The following is a 19,360-nucleotide window of genomic DNA, read 5'->3' as shown; positions in this document are numbered from 1 at the left end:
ACAGCCTAAGAAGCACACGATGCACTGTGGACCAGGAAGAAGGCCAGCACGGCTTCAGCAGTGGGAGTGGCAGTGAGGGGCATAGGAGAGGAGAGCAGCGAGGAAGGTCTGTGGTTTTTCTGAGTGGAATGAGAGCCTCTGCAGGGTTCTGAGCAGACAGTGACACAACCAGACCTGTTAATGTAACAGGGTGATTCCTGCCTCCCTTGCAATACCTCCTCCACTCTGGTCACACTGCCTTTCCTTATCTTGCTGTCTCCTGCTTCTCATCTATTACCCTGGGATGTGGTCCTCTCTCCCTATGATTCTCTGCCTGGACTAGCTCCCTCCCAGGTAGCCTGTGGCTTCTATAAAGCTCATCTCCTCCTGGAAGCCCTCCAGGATTGCTCAGAGGAATCTGACTGGCTCTGCCTGGACAGTAGATATCCTTTTCTTTCTCTCTTCCTTACCAGGGGAGGATGCTAAAAAGGGAGATGGTGATGCCTCCCTGGGGCCACTCAAGAACCAGGGGAGGGTGAGTCATTTTCTAGAGGTGCCTCCGCAAATAGCCAATATCCTGCCTCTCATAAGCCTTTCTCCTGAGTTTTTCATGGACACTTCTGTCTTCCCTTTCCTTCCTCTTCATCCTTCTCCTTCCCACCAGAGGCACCTTCCCTCCACCCTGTAAGCATGTAAGCAAGGGACTGAAGCCAGCCACTTCTCTTCTCTGGGGTGTGCCTGGGGAGGACCATCTCAAATGTAAAGAGGTAGCAAGGACTGGACTCCCAAAACCCAAAGACCAGACCCCTGCAAGAGCACAGCAGCAGTGGAACTGTGGTGGGATTCACCGCTCTAACTGGCACCCTCCTCCTCACCCTCCACACCCAGTCTCTGGGGGGCTGCTTGCTATGGAGCAAACTCTGTTTTCAAATAGTGACCAATTGCTAGCCCAAGCACAGAGCTGGTGGCATCCTCTTCCAGTAGGGCACAAACTGTGGCTTCCCCAGCTAGCCTCGGGGACTTAACCATCTTCCCTTCCTGGGGAGCCAAAGGCTCTGAGCTCCTGGTCCTGGCTTGGTTAAGGCTTTGCTCACTTATTCAGGCCCCACTCAAACAACTATTTATTGAGCACCTACTATGTGCCAGGCACTGGGCTAGGCTGGCTCTTGCCCTCATGGAGCCTGCAGTTTAGTGGGGAGCAGACATCAATCAAATAGCCACCCAAATGCAGTCAGGATGACAGCTGTGGTCAGTGCAAAGAAAACGAAGAACATGATGCCCTAAGAGTATGTACGGGGGATTTGACCGGCGAGGGAAGCTGGGGGCCTTCTCTAACAAGGTAATGTCTGAGTTGAAACCCAAGGGATGGAAGAACAGCCCAGGCAGAGGAAACAGTATTTGCAAAGGCCCAGTGGCAGGAGGGAGCATATACAATGTGCTGGGAGAAGGCAGACAAGGCTGGAGTGCAGAGACAGGAATGAGAGGTGGATGCAGACTGACAACGCAAGGCCTTCTAGATCATGTTTAAACCCTTGATCCAAGAACAGAGGAAGCCTCTTTGCATTTTGGAGTTGTGTTGGGTGTGGAAGGGGTGACATGATCATCTCAAGTTGGCTGCAGATCGGGGGTAATGAGAGCGGAGGTGGGAATCCTGTTAGGAGGCGGTGGCAGTGGTCCAGGAGAGAGCTGATGCTGGCTTGAACTAGCAGTTGGCAGGGGATTAGATAAGGGTGGTGTCAAGAATGACGGCTGGATTCCTGCCTGCAGCGTTTCTCACCTGTAAAGAGGAAAGAGACAGCTCGACTTTCTCCTGGCGATAAATGAATTAACGGAGACAAAAATTCTGTCAGGCAGGCATTGGTGTGAGCTGAGAGTAGCGCCGCTTGCTCTCCCCAGGCAGGTAGTTGTCTCTTGGTTCTACCCCACATCCTTCAGGCTACCCATACCCATACATAACCTGATGATAAAACCTTGTACTGAAAACCGCAGTGAGCATGATTTAGATTAGACTGCTGCCAACAGGGCTGGAGGAAGCTGTTGGTGGAACCAGGGCCAGGGGATGAAAGAGCAGACAGAATCCAGGTGGAAGGCCACATGCCTGGAGCACGGGAGAAAGGCTGTAAACACCTCACAGAACAGTTCAGGATCTGCTGAAGCTGGCAGTGGCCTGGGAAGTAAGAGAGCCGAGGTGGAGGGAGCTTCAAAGGAGATTCCATACTCTGAACCTGCAAAGGTGATGCTCTTCAAAAACCTCAACCTGGGCCTGGTGCAGCGGCTCACGCCTGTAATCCCAGCACTTTGGGAGGCCAAGGCAGGCAGATCACAAGGTCAAGAGTTCGAGACCAGCCTGGCCAATATGGTGAAGCCTTGTCTCTAATTAAAAAATAAAAAAAAATACGAAAATTAGCCCTGCATGGTGGCACACGCCTGTAGTCCCAGCTACTCTGGAGGCTGAGGCAGGAGAATGGCTTGAACCTGGGAGGCGGAGGTTGCAGTGAGCTGAGATCGCACCACTGCACTCCAGGCTGGGTGACAGAGTGAGACTCCATCTAAAATTAAAAAAAAAAAGAACCTCCACCTCTTACAGCTCACCTCCTGGAGCCCCTGGTTGATGGAGGAAATAGAGCATGCCCAGAACACAGGGAGACAGAGTAGCCAGGATACAGGGTATAGGCACAAGAGCTAGGCAGGCACACGGGGAACACGCCTGTGGGGATGGAGATGACTTGAGGGGCCTTCCTAGAGGAGAAGGAAGAGGTGGAGGAGAAGGAGGAGATATTCAGATGGATCTGGGGAATGCTGGATATGTCAGTCTTCTCTGGCTCAGCTGGGGTTTGCTCATTTAAGCTGACAGTGAGTTGGATGTTGAGTGATATTGACACCCCTCACCCCACCCCAACCCCAATTCAGCACCTCCCTCCAAGATCCCACGTTGCTGTCTAGTTTCCAGGCCTTTCGTAAAATGATGGTGGGCTCATCATTCAGCTCCCTCATTACCCTTTCCTCCTCTCCCGCTCCAGTTTATAACTCTATCCACTTTGGAAGATCTGCATGCTCTGCTCCTTGTTCCCACCTGCTCCTCCCTGGCCAAGACCCAGAGTAGCCCCTACAGCGAGCACGCACTTGGCTGGGAGCTCAGGGTCTAGTGTGCCTCTGGTTCACATGTTGGCATTTGAGGAGGGCCTGAGTCATCTTGGTCTTCCCTGAGCATTGCTCTACCCCAATGGAGGCCCCTGGCGGTAGGGGGACCAACCTTGGCCTTAGGTGTTGAAGTCAAGTGCAGGAAGGATTTCCTGGGCTACAAAGGGGGACAGCTGAGGGTGTGGAATTCAAGGAATCAACTTATATGCTCCCTGTTGTATGGAAAGTCCGTGGCTGAGGGCTTGGCTGGGAGAGGGTATTGCCTCAGAGAGGAACAGGGACTGCAGCAATAGAGGGGCAAACAAATGGCCGTCAGCACCACCCACACAGCCAGAGGGACTTTTTTTTTTTTTTTTTTTTTTGAGACGGAGTCTTGCTCTGTCGCCCAGGCTGGGATGCAGTGGCCGGATCTCAGCTCACTGCAAGCTCCACCTCCCGGGTTTACGCCATTCTCCTGCCTCAGCCTCCTGAGTAGCTGGGACTACAGGCGCCCGCCACCTCGCCCGGCTAGTTTTTTGTATTTTTTAATAGAGATGGGGTTTCACCGTGTTAGCCAGGATGGTCTCGATCTCCTGACCTCGTGATCCACCCGTCTCGGCCTCCCAAAGTGCTGGGATTACAGGCTTTAGCCACCGCGCCCGGCCAGAGGGACGTTTTCATCTCACTGTGAACACAGCGCCTGGCCCAGAGTGGGCCTCCAGTGAATGCCTATGGAGAGAAGAGAGATTTTGGTTCCCAGTTCAATTTTCCTCTTAATCTTCCTGATCCTCTAGTTCCTTGTCTACCAAATGGGGTGATAATCTCTACTTCCTATCTTACCAGACTGTCACGAAGAACAAACTAACCAAAGATGGCAAAAGTGCTTTGTAAGTACTTTGTAAACTCTGTTTGAAAACCTACAGGAGGCCCGAGCTCAGCACAGTGCCGGGCCCACCGAGGCTGCTCAGTATTGAATAAATGAATGAATTACTTAATCTCTACCAGAATATATGTTCCCCACAGGCGCAGACCCAGCCTGTTTCTCCTCAGCACCATTTCCCCAGTTCCTAGCACAGGGAAGGTGACTGACAAGTATTTGCAATGAATGAATGAGTGAATGTTGAGACTTAATCCTACCTTCGGGATCTTCGAGAACTTTGGAGGTGGTGAGGCTGATACCACAGGACAACAAACCATGCAGGCTCAACAACCCTGAAGGCAGCTATTATTTCCCAATTTACAGATGAGGAAACAGGCTTAGAGAGATTGAGTGACTTACCCAAGGCCCCACAGCACCTAGTCAGTGATGGATCAGGATGGGAACCCCGGACTCGGCCTCTGATGCCCATGCTTTTACTACCACAGAAGGCTTCTGCTGCTGGGGATCCAGTGGAGCACTGGCCTCTGTGACCATCCCCTGGACAAGCTGGAATGTTCTTTTGTGGTGGGAGGGTATGTCATAATTGCACAGCATCTCAGTGACTCTGCAGCAGGAGGCTGCTGGGTTCAAGAGGCCAAGATTCACTCAGGATGTGCCAGGTCCAGAAACACACACATGCCCAGGATATCTGTGTCCAGATGAAGAGACTGAAGGCAGAGAGGAGAGCTGCCGATGGACTTTCCTGACCCACAAATCTCTGTCGTGTCTGCACACAGCCAGCACCTTCCCTTTTGTACCCTGAGCCATCGCGGCCACCTCAGTGCTCCCACAGACCATGTTCCCTTGGGCAGGGACTCATCACATAACTGCTGCCCTCCCCCTCCTTGAATGAACTTCGGGCTCTACCGTGCAGCTCACTGCTTCCCAAAGTACGTTCTGTGGGACTATGTCTTGGGCTGTTTGTAGACACTGCTTGCAAAAAGATTGCCTGTGATGGAAAAAGCCTGGGAAAACTGTATCAAATGCTCTAACCTGGTTGCATGCTAACCTTGCAAGACTTCTCAGATCCCGTATTACGCTCATGTGGAATGTGAATCTCCAAGGGCTGAGGGGCTTCAGTAAAGAGCATTTTCTAAATTTATTTTGGCCCCAAGCTGTTTCTTCAGGAGCATCTCTTGGGACTGATGTGCTCCAGGGCATACTTGGGGAGTCATTGCTGTAGCTGTGGAGAGTCCCTGAAGCGTTTCAGCAGAATCAGAGGATATGATCAGTGTCTTAGGAAGACTGTAGGGTGGATTAGAGGAGCCAGACGGGAGGCAAAGAGGGTACTTAGGAGGCAGAGAGGGTACTTAGGAGGCTGCATCAACAGTCTGCAAAAGAGGAAAAGAGCCCTCTTGCCAGTCAGGCACAGTGCCAAACTGGGGTGTCTGTCTTCAGGGAGCTTGCAGTTGAAGCAGGTAGGCTGAGCGCCCACCAGGAGCTCTCTTCTGAGGCAGAAGATGCTAAGTGCTGCAAACGGAGCCGCGTCGTCAATCCAAGAAGACTCCTGATAACTTATTCAACTGGCACTCCGTGGCTTTGGCCAGCTTCCTTTCATTTTCCTTTTCAGGAATCAATAAATAATTTGAAGTTGTCAGGTGGTACTTCGTTGTTGTTTTTTAACCCTCATTGATAGGGTTGATGGTCTCAGTGTTCATTCCCAAAAGTCACGTGGGGTCAGTCTACTGCCTCACTGGGGCATTGCAACTGAATGGGGAGACTTGGCTCTAAGGCTTTAAAGTGGTAAATGCCCAGTTTATTTTTAGTCTATTGTGTTGTCACAGGTTCAGTTCCGTGGCACTGAGGACAATTTAGCATCAGCCAGGCATAGGGTATAGGTAGGGCATAATAACATCTGCATCCCCTCCTGCCCCCTAGCCTCTGCCCCTATCTTGCACTCACTCTGCAGCTCCATTTCATGGGATAGTGTAATGGGCTAATGCTGCACCCCCTCCCCCTCCCCAGGAGGATCAGAGAGCAACCAGGTCCCCAGAAACACTGGACAAGAGCACAAGAGTCTCTCTTCACTGTCCCTCCAAAGAGTCAATGTGGGAGATTGCCTGTTCTGCTTTAGTCTTCCACCTGCAGCTTGGCTATTCATCCAGCGATTGTGGCTGTCAGGGTACTTTAGAGCGAGCACTGGGCTGTGAGTCAGGACATTTGGGATCTGGTCCTGCCTCTGCCACTACTGCGTGACATTCTCTGGGCCTCGGTTTCCTCGTATGGATAATAGGTATTTGGATCTTTTCCTTTGACTTGCTGTGATTCTCCTGAAACCCCTTCCTCCAGAGATCATCTCTGGGTTCACAGTTGGGGACATTGGAAACACCTTGGGACGCTGAGTTGGGCAGATCACCTGAGGCCAGGAGTTCGAGACCAGCCCAGACAACACAGTGAAACCCCATCTCTACCAAAAAGATAAAAATTAGCTGGGTGTGGTGGCGCACACCTGTAGTCCCGGCTACTTGGGAGACTGAGGCAGGAGAATCACTTGAACCCGGGGTGGAGGTTGCAGTGAGCCGAGATTGCACCACTGCACTCCAGCCTAAGTGACAGAGCGAGACTCCATCTCAAAAAAAAAAAAAAAAAAGAAAAAGAAAAGAAAAAGAAAAAGGAAACACCTTCTCCTCCCTGCCCCAACAGGTTGAATTGGAATGGGATCCTTTCCCTCAGTTCCTGTCTCTCTTTGGAACCAACCCGGAAAACAGATTTGTTTCCAACATAAAAATCTAGTTGAGTCACTCCCCTCTTCAACAGCCTTCAGTGGCTTGCTATTGGCTTCAGGATAAAAGCATCTTTAGAAAGACATAAAAGGTCCTTGGTGGTCCAGCCTCTGCCTACTCTCCAAGCACCTCTCCTGCTTCTTGGCCACATTAGGCTTCAGCTGCCTGAATCTCATTGCAATTCCCCAAAAGGTTCACGTCCTATCCCTGTGCCTCACTCATGCTGTTTTTTTTTTTTTTTCCTGCTCAGAAGAGCTTCCTCCTGTTTGTTTGTTCCACAAGTTCCTATTTGGCCTTCAAGTCTGGCTCAAGTTCTAGCTCCTCCGTAAAGCCTTCCCTGTTTTCTGAGCACTTACTAGGTGTCACTGACTGTGTCAAGCAGTCTCCATGCACCATCATTTAATTCTTACAACCCCATGAGATAGGAGTGATTATTTTTCCTACTTTACAGATGTGGAAACTAAGGCATAGGTAGGACATAGTAATACCTGCATCCTTCCTTGTCCCCAGCCTCCACCCCTGTCCCACACTCACTCTGAGGCTCTGGTTCACAGGATAATGCAATGAGCTAATGCAGCACCCGCTTCACCTCCCCAGGTGAATCAGGGAGCAACCAGGTCCCCCATAAGTAACTTGTCCAGCATCACAAAATGAGCAGTCAGGATCAAGACCTCACTCCTTTCTGGCTCCAAAAGCCAAGTATTCCCTTACTTCTGGCTCCTGTCCCCATGCAGATTGCAGCTGGTACATACCAACCATCAAAAATCACTCTTTTACTATATGGTTCTTGTGTGTTTGCATGCCTGTAGTCCCACTAGACTGGAAGCTCCTTGAAGGCAGGGCTGTGATGATTAAGTTGGTATGTGCTTGACACATCATGGATGTGCAATTGATGCTGGGTAAGGATGAAAGAAAGTGGAGGGGAAGACTCACTGGGTTCCCCACTGGAGCCCACAAAGCCTCTCACCCCAAAGCCTTGTGTAACTAGTTTGCAATTAATTAGCATTAGTTACCTATTGCTGCTGTGACGAATTACCACAAATTTAGTGGCTTACAAACAAATTGAGCTCAGAGGTCAGAAGTCTGAAATGGGTCAGCAGGGCTGGTTCCTTCTCAAGGGGAGAATTGATCCCTTGCCTTTTCCACTGACTAGAGGCTGCCTGCATCCCTTGGCTCATGGCCCCATCCTCACATCACTCCCACCTCAGCTTCTGTCCTCATGTCTCTGTGAGTCTCTTGACTCCCTCTTTCCCTGATAAGAGTACTTATGATGACACTGAGCTCATCCAGACCATCCAGGATATTCTCCTCATCTCAAGATCCTTACTTACATCTGCAAAATCCCTTTTACCACATAAGTAACATATTTACAGGTTCTGGGGATGAGAATGTGGACATTTTTGAGGGGCCATTATTCTGCCCACCACACCCTGGAAACTGAGAATGAGTCAATTTGGGAAGAATAAAGACTTCCGGAGTCTCAAGTGAGCCCTCTGTCTGGCCTCATCTGCAATCATAGGGATGGGACTGTAGGAGGAGACAGGGTCTTGCTCCATCACCCAGGCTGGAGTCCAGTGGCTTGATCCCCACTCACTGCAGCCTCAACCTCCTGGGCTCAAGCAATCCTCCCACCTTAGCCTCCAGAGTAGCAGGGATGACAGCACACACCACCATGCCCAGCTCGAGGGACATTCTATGAGCCCAGGATTCTACCCCTAAAGCAGGAGAGATTGAGGTCAGACCACAGGAGTACCATCTCCTTTTCTTGCCACGGGTAACACCTGCTTATCCAACTCCAGCTTTAACTCTGACTATCCCCCAAACCCCCTCAACCTCCACTGAGCTAAAGTCTTGTTGTTTCTGAGACCAAGGCTGGTGCCAGGGATCCGGGGACACCCCCCTCCCACATTGCCTTTGCCTTCCTCTCCTGGTTCGAGACAGCAGGCTCTGTCTTGCAGGTTCTGTGTATCCACAGAGCCCTGCCAGCATGACTCAAATGGGGGCACAGGGACCCTTGAGTCCTCCTTGGGTGCCTTCAGCAGGAAAAAAAAAGGATAAAATATGGCCCTGCTTCTCACTGGAAGATTTTTCAGGGAAAAGTTTGGTAATTTAACTGGGAGGTAAAATATTTTCATATTGAAATAACATGGACATGTTATGGAGAAGAATCCAAAATTGGCCAGAATTTTGGAAATAAAACTGGAGAATCCATTGCTGGGTAGCCACTGAAGGAAAAGCTGGAGGAAGCAGAGTGGGGTCCTCTACTGGGGGTCCTGGGTCGGGGTGGGGTTACGCTGAATTGTTGAGAGAGAAAACAGGTGTGTGCGTGTGCGTGTGTGTGTGTATTGTGTGCGAGTGTGTGTATTGAGGGCAGCCAGGAGTTAGGGGAATCTGGGGAGATGAATGGCAAATCTGTGTAGAATGAGGCCTGAGGGAGGTGGGGGTGAGGAAAATGTGCCTCTGTTCCTTCCATCCAGCTTCCCCGCCCGCCCCGCCACCCGCAGTCCTGCCTTCACCACTTCTTCCTTCAGACCCTTAACTGGGACCTCTTGCAGGAGAGGCAGATGTTTCTAGATGAGGCCAGATGCTGAGAAACAAGGAGGAACTGGCCCCTCTGGGCTTAGATGCAGTGGGGAATAAAAGCAGGACAGGAAATGCGTGAGAAGGGAGTGTGATCTCCAGCCAGAGCCCTTATAGGCACGGGCCCAGCGAATCCTCACGGCAACTGGGGGAAGCAGGTGTCAGGCCCATTTCACAGATGAATCAGTTGAGGCTTGGCACCACCATCTCAGCTTCTGAGGTTGCCCATTTCTCCGCCCCACCCCTTTTACCACTCTTTCCACACTCTGGCTTGGGCTTTCTGCTTCAGATGGACAAATCCATCCCACACCTCCTCCACAGAATCCCCCTTCTCCCTTTCAGTCTCACATAGACCCTTCCTCCCTCTTTTTCCTTGCCTTGCTCCCCTGTGCTCTCCTTTCCTCCTCCTCCAGGAAGCTCACCTGAGGCCACTTCCCAGCTCTGTTCTGCTGGTCCGTCTCTTCTTCTACTTGCTCCCCTCCCCAAAGTGGACTGGGAGCTCCCTGTAAGCGCAGACTCTTCCTCCCATCAGCTCCCCTAACTAGTTCAAGGCTCAGGACTTCTCACTTACAGTCTTTGTTGGGGCGGGACAGGCTAGTCCCCCATGGCAGGCAGGCGCTGGGCATGGGAAGAAGTACAAAGGGAGCCGCCTGGGGGCCCCAGATGAGGAGAGAGTCTTGGCTCCGTCCCCAGCCCCATAAAGAAGGATGTTAACAGCCTCTTAGGGAGCGGGCGAGGGGCGATCAAAGGGGTGGCCGGGGGCTCACTGCTGAGGGAATGCCTCTGTCCACACTCAGGGTCAATGCTGGCACCTCCTTTCTGCCACACCAAATGGAGTGAAATACTGGGAGGCTGCTGATGAAAGGAGAGTGGCTTATTCCAGGTCCCCACTCCTTCCTACCACCTCCCCCAACCAGGCTCCCCTTGGATGCCCCTCCCAACAAAGGTCCGTGTCTTCCCTCCCAGGACACCCCAGCAGCTGTTTATTTCCTTCCATGGAGTGAGTGAGGGCTGAGTGGTATCAACTGGGAGAGAAGGAGGGGAAGGGGAGGGAGGCCCCAGCTGGCCTACAACAACCTGTGCTCCCACCAGCCTAAGTGCCCAAACCAGGATCTGAGAGAGGCTGGAAGGCCTGCCTGGAAGTGGGAAGTTGGGAAGCAGAGCCAGGCAGGGACTGCTATGGGAAAAAATCCAGAGAAAGCCAGCAAGGCGTGGAGGAACCCAGGGGCTGGCGGTAGAAACCTGGATAGAAGGGTCAGAGGTGGTAAACAGGTAGTGGGTGGACTGAGGCTGGCAGAACCCTTGGTGGGAGCACCTTGTATGTGTCAGGACCTTGGAGATGGTAAACTTGTTATTTTATAGGTGGGGAAACAGGCTCAAAGGCAAAGAGGGACTTGCTCAAAACCATATCAACGGGAGTCAGTGGCAGGGCCAGGACTAGGACCCAAGTCTGAACTTGGGAACAAGGAGCAAACGGCTTGTCTCCAGCACCCGGAGTCCATCTAAACTTACAACAATGGATTTCTCTTGAACATTATATAATGCGCATTTTCACTGCACCTACATTCTATGTGTCCTTCTCCCTGAGATTCTAATACCAGGCTTTTTCCCTTGCATTGCTCCATCCCTGAACCCCAACCCACCTGGGCCTCACTCTGTCTATAGAATCCCCTGGACCAGCCCTGGGAAAGGATGCCACACCCACCCCATTCACTCCCTGGGAGTCTCCATCCCCCAGGCTTTTCCCTGTCTCCTGCCTCTGGCCACACCATTGATTTTCACAATTAACTGACTCAGGAGAGCTACAGCCATCCTCTCAGTGTATGTCTGCCCTGACCTCTTCTCCAGCTGATCCCTTATTTTCTCAGAAGTCACTTCCTGGGAGAATGGCTTGTCTGCCCTGGACAGCCCACCTCCAATACACAGCTCTTGCTTCTCATTCACATACCATGCCAACCGTCAAGGGCAATGCACAGGCCATGGAACCAGAAAGCAACAAATTCATAAAACATCAGAGCTGGAAGGGACCTCAGAAGCGTCATCTACCCTCTACCTCATTAAACAGATAAGGAAACAAAGGGCCACAGAAGAGAGGTGACTTGTTCATGGTCTCCCATGGAGGTTCAGAATCCAGATTTCCTGACCCCAATCTGTGTTCTCCGAGTGGCTGGTCCGTGTGGTTGTCCAGATCAGGTACTTGTGGGTCCGGGAGTCACAGAGACTCTGGCCAACTCCCAGATTGCCTTCTGGCAAGACGTCTTTAAGTGGATGGCTTCAACTCGGGAGACAGGCCAAACAGGAAGGTGGAGAGTAGAGAAAGAGGAGAGAGGGCAGTTCGCCCATCCATCAGACCAGTATTGAACATGTCTAACGTGCCAGACCCCATCACAGAAGCGGAGCTGAGCAAGTCATAGCCCCTGCCCCAGGCCTCTTAGGCAGGGAGGGGGCAGACACCCTGCTTACCGCACTACTGTGTGTGGAAGTGCTAGGCTAGCAATTCGAGCAAAGTGCTTGGAGGAGCACAGAGGAGACAGCAATTCATCCTGCCTGGGCAGGGAGGGGGAAGCTTCAGAGATGGTGGAAGGAGGAGAGCGCAAGTTGCTAGGTGGAGATGGGGAAAGGGCATTCCTAGCAGAGCTGACAGCAGGAGCCAAGGCTGAGAGGAGGGAAGATCCTTGGTACATTCTGGGCAAGGTAAGCAGTCCCACGTGCCCAGTAACTTGCTGGATCCTGAGGGGCAAGTGGCCAGAGATGGGTTTAGAAAGGTATTCTGTGCCCACCTGCAAAGGCCCTTTAATGCTCTATCTTTTTGAGACTTTTTATTTACTTATGTATTTTTTTGAGGCTGGAGTGCAGTAGCGTGGTCTTGGCTCACTGCAAACTCCACCTCCTGGGTTCAAGTGATTCTCATGCCTCAGTCAACCAAGTAGCTAGGATTACAGACGTGTGCCACCACGCCCAGCTAATTTTTGTATGTTTAGTAGAGAAGGGGTTTCGCCATGTTGCCCAGGCTGGTCTCGAACTCCTGGCCTCAAGTGATCCACCTGCCTCAGCCTCCCAAAGTGCTGGAATTACAGGAGTGAGCCACCGTAATGTTTTATCTTGAAAGTACTGGGAAGTCCATTTTTTAAAGGTAGAAAGTGAAGTATTCAATTGCACTTGAAGAAGTGCACTCTGGCAGCAGCATAGAGGAAACAATTGAAGGGAAGGACCCTGGAGACCCACTGGGAGAGTACTGAAAGTTTCCAGGTGAGAGAGGCCCAGGGTCTGAGCCATACCACGGACACACAGCTGGGAAGAAGAGGTCCCATGAGGGTCCCATTTCACAACAAAACTGGCCAGATTCCACACCCACATGCCTGGTCAGATATGGAATGGGAAAAGGCAGAGGGAGGAGTATCCCCACGTTCCTGGCTTGGGCAGCCAGTGGCTAATGGTACCTTTCGCAAAGAAGAGAGGAATGGACTGGGGAGGGAGGGATAATGAGCTCAGGTCTCAACACAGTGAGTTAGAGGTACCTGTGGGACAGCTGGTTGGCCATGTCACATAGGCAGGTGGCTAAATGAGGCTGCGTTCAGGACAGAATCAGAGTTGTGTGGCTCGGAGATCATCTACTCAAGCTCTGAAGCCAAACAGACCTGGGTTCCAATCCAGCTCCTATGTTCTTACTTGGGTCCTCGGACAAGTCCCTTATCCTCTCCAAGCCTCAGTAATCTCAGCTATAAAATGGGAAAGTAATAGCAATGATCAAATGAGACCAAGTCATGGTCAACCTTGTCTCATAGCCACAAACTGGCTGTTTCTCCCTCCACCTTCTTTGACTCCCTCAGTGCAATTCTAGTTCCCCAAATTCATCACTACCTAAGAGGGTCCAGACAGAGGACTTCCTCCCCTGACACTGCCTTGATGCCAACCATTGACTAGTCATTAGAGTCCAGCTTTGGGGCTTCAGCCGGCTGCAAAGAACATCAATACAGAGACTCCCAAGGACTAAGGCAGGTGGCTCTAGGCTCTGGCTAGGCTGACGGGGTGTGGTTGTTCACTGCCTGGCCTAGCTAGGTCTCTGATACGCCCTTGCCTTCTGTGGGCTTCCACTCCCTCCTCTGCTAGAGGAGGGGGCAAGTTTGGATGGCCGGAGTTGGCCTGGGTGACCCCGGAGCCCGGCCCAGTGCTCTTATTTCTTAGGACCTGGCAACGCAGGTCTAGCCTCTCTGAGGAAGATGAAAGAAAGGGGCAGGCGCCCTGCTCCCTGGCTGCGCTAAGGGGTCACTGGCGGGGTCTTTTCTCACGGTGAACCCGTCTGGAGGGTGGACGGGGCAGGTGGGAGGGCCCGTGTCAGGGAGCATCCAATGTCTTCGCGCCATGCCAATGGCACGCAAATGACCCGCATGCGGCCCTGCCCACCGCAGCTTCCCGGCGCGAGGGTCCTCTCAGCGGTTCTGAATGGAAAGGGCGCTGGAGAGGGGGGAGGCCGTCCAGAGAGAAGCAGCACTCCCCACCCCGCCAGAGCCAGGGCCCCACTTTGGTGGGAGGGAGGGACGAGTCGGCCCTAATGGCTCATGATTCATCGCTGGGCTCTTGTCTGCGCTAATTGGCTGGGCCGGGGACTGATTCATGGCAGGGAGCCGGGCTCTCGGGGACCCCCGTGTCCCTCCCCCGCGCCTCCCGCCCAGGAAAGGCTGCGTGAGGCTTTTAGATCCCGGATCCGTTCCAAGGGACCGCTGCCCGGCATCCATCACGGCTGACAGACTGGGGCTGGGGTGGGGGCGGGGACGCTGACACGGAGCTGCCATCGGATGCGACGGACCCCACCGGGCACCCCAGCCACGGAGCGGCTTCCGAGGGCAGGCTAGGGCTTGGGCGGGGTCCTAGGGAGTGACACAGGGGACATCCAGGCAGGTGTGAGTGGTGAGGGGTGGCCTCCTAGAGGAGGAGGAGATGGCGTGCAGCTGGAAAATGGGAAGAGCACTGGGGGCAGGAGGAAAGGCTTTGGGAACAAGAGAGGGCGGGGCTCAAAGAGAACAGAGATCTGTCCCATGGTGCTCTGAGCTTCATCTCAAGTTGCCCAGAACAAAAAAGACCTAAGGCTTTGTTTGAGAAATTGCTGTGTGACCTTTGGTAAGTCGCTATCCAGCCACTATCCTCCACTTCTCAGGACTTTAGTGGAAGAGGATCATCCCCAGGCATAGGCACTTTTGAGAACCTTTCTTTGGCAGCGTCTTGCTCCAGGCACCCAAGACTCCCTGTACTGTCATGAATTCATTACACTTCACAATGACAAAAAATGTCCACCAGTGCCTGCCCTCCTGGGTCCAGGGATGGGTTGAGGCTCTGCTCCCTGGACAGAACAAGCCCCAACACACACACACACCCCTACTCCTCCAGAGTATCTCACCACATGGAGAGATTTTCAAGTTCTCCAAGGTCACTAATGTCTCCACCCCACATCTGGGCCGAGGCAGGGCATGAAAGCACACACCCACGAGGCTGGAAGGGGAGGGCAGCTGTACACCCTGGCTGTCAGAAATAGAGCAGACTCTGGGCAGGGGCTGGGCAGGGGCTGGGCAGGGCAGGGCAGGGCTAGGGGTTGGAAGGGGCCTGGCTGACGCTCAGAAAATACCTCCTGCTGGAATCCATGAATGAATACTGTCTGCAGCCTCCGCAGAGGGAGCCCTGGGCTTGCAGCACAGAGGATGAATGGAGAATGCAGTCCGCAGCGAGGCACCACCAGCCTCTCGGTGGCTCCAGCCAAAAGCCCAGGCGTCATCTCTACTCTTCCCTGTGACCCTCAGCCACAGCCAGTTGTCAGCAAAGCCTGCTGGCTCTGATTCTAAACTAAACCTAGAATCAGGCTCTTTTCTCTGTGTCCACTGCCGCCAGCAGCTCTCACCCGGACACTGCAACAGCGGGGGTCTGCTCTCCCCTCCTGGCCTCCATGCTGGCACCTGCAATCCTTTCTCTGCACAGCAGCAGGAAGGATCTTTTAGACATAAATCAGATCTCGTCACTCTGCTACTCAAAACCCTCTCATGGCTTTCCATCACATTTAGGAGAAAATTCAACCTCCTTGCCTTAACCTTCCAAAGCCATATGCAATCTAGCCCCTGGCTATCTCTCTGATCCCACCTCTGGCCAGTCTCACTCCACTTACTCTGGCCTTTCTCTTCTGGCTCTAAATCTACCAAACTCATTCACATTCAGGGATTTCAGGGTCATTCCCATTTCAGAACCTTTACACCTGCTGCTCTTTCTGCCCAGAATGCTTCCCCCACCCCCAAGTTCTGAATCTGGTTAGCTCCTTCTTGGCCTTCAGGCATCAGCTTAAGTATCACCTCCTCAGAGAGGCCCTCCATGACTACACCATCTGTCGCAGCCCCCAGGCACTCTCTATCATACCAGCCTATTTTATTATCTCATCATTGTAATGATCGGATAAATTCTCATTTATTTATTAAAAATCTGCAGCCCTCCCTGCCCAGTCCTGTCTCCTGAGCCTTCTCTGTACTAGCCAGAGAAGTGGTAGACAACTAGCCAGAGTAGTACTAGACAACTGCTTTTGGGGGTTGTCTGGATCTCTCCTAGCACTCTGAGGGTTGAACGAAGGACTCAAAGGGCAGGACTTGCCATCAGCTTTTCCTAATGGGATATTTTGCCGCTTCTGCTTTTGTTTTTGGAAAGTTCATCTTCTCCATGCCCTCCCCTACAGTTGGACAGCTAGCCCTAATGCATGGCCAGCCCATCTCCTCCACAGTCATCTTTTGTCCCACCCTGTATCCCACCCCATGGCCTCCCGCAGGCAGGAAGCCAAGGGGCAGAGCTATGGTGAGAGTGTGGTCACCAGAATGTGGCCCCTCTCTGCTCAGGGTCTCTGTGGCTTTGTAAGAGGACAGGTGGCTTGTGGGCTCTGAAGCTGGCAGAGAGGGGGACCCCCAGCATCCAGGAGTCTGGCACCGCCCACATCTCCATGCCCATCCTCTGCCCCTGGGGAAGAGGAGTATGAAGAGCTGTCTCAGGAGAGAGGGTCCCACCCAGGAGGAGGTGGCCACGCCCTGCAGGACTGCTGGGCCAGGAAGTCCCTCTAACCTCGCCTCCATCCACTCTGCTGCAATCTGAGCTCTCGGGTGACCTGAGTGACCCTAATCCTCCCATAGGATTTATTTCCTTTCCTCCAACCCCACCACAGAGGAAACTGGGGGTCAGAGGTCAGGAGAGAAGAGGCCAAGTTCATGTCCTCAGTGCTTAGAGGCCAGGGTCAACAGGAAGAGGCTCTGCTGTATAATTGGAAGTAGGGCCAGACTGGAAGAACAAATCTCCATTTTCTGGAAGGAAAACCGAGGCATGGAGGGCTGGTTCTACCTGCCTAAGGCCACCTGGGGACCGGGTTCCTCCTGCCGCTCCTGCCTTCCCCCTTTCCTGGAGGGCTCCAACTGCCTTCAGCCACCGCTCCACAGACACCATCCCCCATGGGGAGCCCCTGAGATGTCCGACACCCCCTGTGCCTCTTCTTTCCCTTCTCTCTCCCCTAAGAAGGGTTGGGCTTCCTGAAGGAATGTGGTGACCTCTGACCCTGGTGGTGGCCACTGCTGGCTCTGCCCAATGCCTCCCCCCTGGGGGAGGCTGCTTGTCTCTGTAGTGGACCCAGTAGGTGCTTTGAGGCAAGTGGTGTTTCTTCTCTGAGCCTCAGTTTCTCCATTTGCACAATAAGCCAAAGGGCCTTCTGCAGCATCTGTTCTGTGAAGCCATCCAGCTGGGAGATGGGGGGTCAATGTACATACAAGGGGATGGGGCGTGTCCGCAAAGGGGAGTGGAGGTGGAGACTGCAGTGCCATTCTGAGATCTATCACCTTGGCCACTCTCTGGTCCTTTTAATTTTATTTCTTTACTAACCTTCTTCTTCCCCATGCCTGGCTCTGGTTAACCGGGAAAAAAAAAAACTGGGGGGCGGGGGCGGCTATAGAAGAAAGGAGCAGAAGGCATGGGAGGACCCCCAGTCACCTCCTATCCTGTTCCAGCCATCAGCCACTGACCATCTGTCTGCAACTCACTGTCTGCCGAGGAGGGCGGCGTGGCCCCACTCTAAGGGCTACCGTTTGTGGAGAGACACAGGCCTCATCTCTTAAGGAACCCCACAGGGAGGCACAGACAGGTCCTGCTCTCAGGCCCTTTTTAAAGCAGAGGTCTGCCTGGCCTAAGGTCACTCTTCCCCAAAATCTACTGCTATCAAGACATGAAGATTATTTATCTCATACTGGGAGAGACTTGGCAGCCACCCCAGCTCCTGGCGGCTCAGAGAGGGTGAAACCTGGGTCTGGGACCACCCTGTGAGTGAGCCACAAAGGTTGTATGTTGGGTTGAGCCCATCCTTGGGGTCACCAGAAAAAGGGCAAGAAACCCAACAGGTTGAATTTCTGAAAAATGCACCAGGATCAAGTACATTTTCTCAGCCATCTCAAGTGTGGTTTTAAATGGAAAACACCAGCTACCAGGGCAGAAGCATGTTTAGATGAAGAAAGTTCCTCCCTCCCCCACCCGCCTGGGAGCTTTCCTTTTGCAAAGGCAAACATGTGATTATATTTATTTTGCAGGCCTGGGAGGCCCAACTGTTACCCCTCTCCTTCTCCCCATTGGGGGAACACAGATCTGGGCTTTACCACCAGCGCTTTCTTCTGCCAGGAGCTTAGGGGTAGTGGAGAGTTGCTGGGCTCAGAGAGGAGGATCAGAGTTCCAGCCTCTGCTTTGGATGACCTGGAGAAACTAAGTGAACTCAGTTTTCTCCATCTGTAAAATGGAGGTGATCAGGTCTCCTCCTGTGGTTACCAGCCTGCAATATGGTGCATAACGAACTTTGCCTCCTGAAATCTGTGCTCTGTGTCCCTTCGCACACTGCACAGGGCTCACGTCTATAACCAATTGAATATTGCAGAAATGATTGTGTGAGATGTCATAAAAGACAAACCTTCCTCCTTGTTCTCTCCTAGATCACTTGCTTTATGGGAAGCCAGCTGCTATGTTGTAAGGACAATTGAGCAGTCCTATGGGGAGGTCCATGTGCTGGCAGGGTCACAGCCAGCCAGGTGAGCTAGCCATCTTAGAAGTGGCTCCTCCACCCCAGTCAAGCCTTCAGATGACTGCAGCCCCAGGTGACACGTGACTGCAATCTCTCCAGAGACCTCTAGCTAGAACTACCCAGCTAAGTTGCTCCCAGATTCCTAACCCACAGAAGCTATGTGAGGCAATCAATGGTTGTAATTGGTTTAGGTCTCTAAATTTTTTTTTTTTTTTTTTGAGAAGGAGTTTTGCTCTTGTTGCCCAGACTGGAGTGCAATGGCGTGATCTTGGCTCTCCACAACCTCTGCCTCCCGGGTTCAAGTAATTCTCCTGCCTCGGCCTCCCGAGTAGCTGGGATTACAGGCACGCACCACCACACCCAGCTAATTTTGTATTTTTAGTAGAGATGGGGTTTCTCCATGTTGAGGCTGGTCTCAAACTCCTGACCTCAGGTGATCCACCCACCTCAGCCTCCCAAAGTGCTGGGATTACAGGCGTGAGCCCCCACACCCGGCCTAGGTCTCTAAATTTTGGGGGTAATCTGTTATGCAGCAATAGATAACTAGTCCACCCCAACAGTCCCTAATACTTCTGGCCTGGACCACACCAGCAGCTGCCCCCTTGTCTATGGGCCTCGGGTCCCTCTCTATCCCATTTGTGCCACCCGCTACATGCCAGAACAGCCTTCTTTGCCTTTGCTCATCTGCTGGTGTTTCCCAAACTTGTCTGAGCTTAACAATCACTGGGAAACCTTGTTAAAAATCCGTAATCCCTCATCTGAGTCACCCCAACAAGCTGAATGATCCAGCAACTCTGGAAAACTCTAATCTGTGTAGAAGCTTCTTACATGGCTCCTACCACATAATAGTTATTCAATAAATTTTTTTTCCCCAAAAGCTCCATTTCCACCCTTATCTTCTTAAGGGATGCCACATAATGAACGCACATGCCACATGCCAGAAGATGCTAAGCATTCGCCTATTAATTCTCA

The 19,360-nt window shown here is 52.4% G+C and overlaps 1 long non-coding RNA gene across 1 annotated transcript; it reads right to left on the bottom strand.

Annotated features, from left to right (window-relative positions):
* Positions 1–1,485: 1,485 nt before the first annotated feature.
* Positions 1,486–5,727, bottom strand: LOC100429126 (uncharacterized). Its single transcript, XR_013407555.1, has 3 exons — positions 4,379–5,727; positions 2,205–2,352; positions 1,486–1,756 (listed from the first exon to the last, which is right to left on the bottom strand). It is a non-coding gene; the product is annotated as an uncharacterized LOC100429126 (long non-coding RNA).
* Positions 5,728–19,360: the final 13,633 nt, after the last annotated feature.

This window comes from Macaca mulatta, chromosome 16 (genome assembly GCF_049350105.2).
Source record: "Macaca mulatta isolate MMU2019108-1 chromosome 16, T2T-MMU8v2.0, whole genome shotgun sequence".
NCBI classification, from domain to species: Eukaryota; Metazoa; Chordata; class Mammalia; order Primates; family Cercopithecidae; genus Macaca; species Macaca mulatta.
This window is presented reverse-complemented; position numbering and strand designations above follow the sequence as displayed.